Source organism: Pinus tabuliformis, chromosome 8, assembly GCF_031772625.1.
Source record: "Pinus tabuliformis cultivar Carrire ecotype Pingquan chromosome 8, CPIR1, whole genome shotgun sequence".
Taxonomy (NCBI): domain Eukaryota; kingdom Viridiplantae; phylum Streptophyta; class Pinopsida; order Pinales; family Pinaceae; genus Pinus; species Pinus tabuliformis.
The window spans coordinates 1,854,317,041-1,854,319,971 of NC_142294.1; positions in this window are offsets into that span (position 1 = coordinate 1,854,317,041).

Here is a 2,931-nt window from a genome sequence, read left to right on the forward strand (position 1 = left end):
TTCTATGTACTCACTTTGAGACAACGTTAATTTGTGATTCTCCCTATCTCTAGTTATTCTCATACCAAGAATTTGTTTTGCAGCACCCAAATCCTTCATTGCAAATGAGTTTTCCAATTTTCTTTTGAGCACATTTATTTCCTACATGTTAGAACCTGTAATAAGCATGTCATCTACATACAATAACAATATAATCTAGCTGCTATCATTTTGCCTTTTGAGATAAACACAATGATTAGAGTGACATCTAGTATAACCTTGTTTAGAAATAAACTTGTCAAATTTTAGATACCACTGCCTTGGAACCTGTTTTAAGACATACAAGCTCTTCTTCAACTTGCACACTAGTTTCTCCTTCCCTTTTACCTCATATCCTTGTGGCTGCTGCATATATATCTCTTCCTCTAAATCCCCATGGAGAAAGACTATCTTTACATCTAACTGCTCAAGATGAAAATCTTCAGCTGCTACTAGACTTAGAATAGTTCTAATTGAAGTCATTTTCACAACAGGAGAAAATATCTCATCAAAGTCTATACCCCTTTTTTGTGCAAACCCTTTCACCACAAGTCTAGCTTTATACCTTTTTCGACCTCCATCTTCTTCCTTCAACTTGTAAACCCATTTATTCTGCAATGCTATTTTACCTGTAGGCAACTTGACTAAGTCCCAAGTCTAGTTATGTGCTAAGGAGTCCATCTCTTCTTTCATGGCTTGCTCCCACTTCTTCCTGGTTTCTACCTGCACTACTTCCTCATAACATTCTGGTTCACCAGAATCAGTCAAGAATACATAATATAATGAAGGAGAGTATCGTTCAGGGGGTCTACTCATCCCGGTAGATCTTCTAACACCACTTTCAGGTGTTTGAAGTGCTTGTTGCTGTTGTGGTTGTTGTTCTGGCTGTTGATCATTATGATTTTCAGGCACCATCACTTTTTTTGTGATCTCGTCAAGCACTGTGTATTCTCTGTTTTCTTTTTCCTGCAGCTGATCCTTATACAAAACCTTTTCATTGAATATGACATCTCTGCTCCTAATGATTTTATGTTTTTCATAATCATAAAAGCGATAACCAAAATCATTAACACCATATCCAATAAAGGTACATTTCTTCGATTTTGCCTCAAGCTTTGTTCAATTTTCTTTATTAATGTGGACAAAGGCTTCACAACCAAAAGCCTTTAAAAAAGAGTAGTTTACCTTTTTACCTGTCCATGCCTCCTTTGGAATACCACCATCCAAGGAACTTGAAGGCCCTCTGTTTATTAGATAAACAACAGTATCTACAGCATCTGCCCAAAATTTTAAAGGCAATCCTGCATGCAATCTCATGCACCTTGCACGCTCCATGATTGTCCTGTTAATCCTTTCTGACACGCCATTTTCTTGTGGTGTTCTTGGAACTGTCTTCTCTCTACGAATTCCATTCTCTAAACAATACCTATCAAACTCTTTGTTGCAATATTCACCTCCATTATTTGATCTGAGGCACTTCAACCTTTTTCCTCTATCATTTTCAACCAAAGCTTTCCATTTCTTGAAAGTATCAAATACATCAGATTTATTTCGAATACAATAAATCCAGGTTTTTCTAGTTGCATCATCAATAAAAGTAACATAATAACAAGAGCCACCAAGAGAGGATACCTGAGCAAGTCCCCCTACATCTGTATGCACAAGCTCTAATTTTTCGCTCTTCTTTTATTTCCCAACTCTAAGGAATCTGACTCTCTTCTGTTTTCCATAAACACAATTCTCACAGAATTTTAAATCAACATGCTTCAAACCTGGCAACAAATTTTTTGAGTGAAGAATTTGCATCCCCTTCTCACTCATGTGCCCGAGCCTATGATGCCAAAATGCCATATCTTCTCCTGTAGAGGTTAAAGCATTAATAGAATTAGAAATAACATTGCATAAATACAATGTACTAACCTTTCCTCCTTTCGCTATTACCGGGGATCCTTTAGTGACCTTCCAGGTTTTATCTGTGAAAGTAGTTACGCAACCTTCACCTCCCAATTGCCCTGTTGCAATCATATTTTTCTTCAAATCTGGAACATGCCTTATCTCCTTCAATAGCCACTGATTTCCATTCTATTGTTTTATGAAAACTGTACCCATTCCAATGATTTTACAGGGTTTATCATCACCCAATAGAACATGTCCAAAATCTCCTTGAACATAATCATGAAAATGTTTCCTATCAAGTGTGGCATGGAATGAGGCCCCTGAATCTAGCACCCAGGCATCAATAATATTTTATAATGAAAGAATCAAAGCATCTTGCAACACATCACCTGTTACATTCGCTTCATGCTTAGTTTCTTGCTACATGTCTCCTTATTTTCCGTTCTAAGACTTGCAGTCTTTCTTCAGGTGTCCTTTCTTCCTGCATTTCCAACACACTAACCCCGATCTGGACTTGGATCTGCCTTTTCTTGATTTACTGCGGTATCCTGGGCTCTTTCCTCTTTCCATTTTTCTTCCCCTAGTCTCTGCAGTGAAAGCATTACCTGATGTCTCATCAGAGCTTTTCCATTGCATTTCCTCGCTAAGGATTGCATCGACAACGTCATCAAACTTTAAAGTACTAGATTGAGAGACAGAGTTACTAATGGCCATAACTAAACCATTCCAACTTTTTGGCAATGAGCACAGAAATAACAGAGCGTTAACTTCATCATCAAAAGTTACCCCTATAGAACTTAACTGACTTGTAACTGTATTAAAATCATTTAAATGGTCTTCAACAGATCCACCTTCTGACATCTTCATATTAAATAAACGCTTCCTAAGAAATACCTTATTTGAGGCCGAGGGTTTTTCACAGAGTTTGGCCAATGTCGACATTAAACCCTTTGTTGTCGTTTCCTTTGAAATATTAAATGCTACCAACACCGCTAGGCACAGCCGTATTGTTCCAAG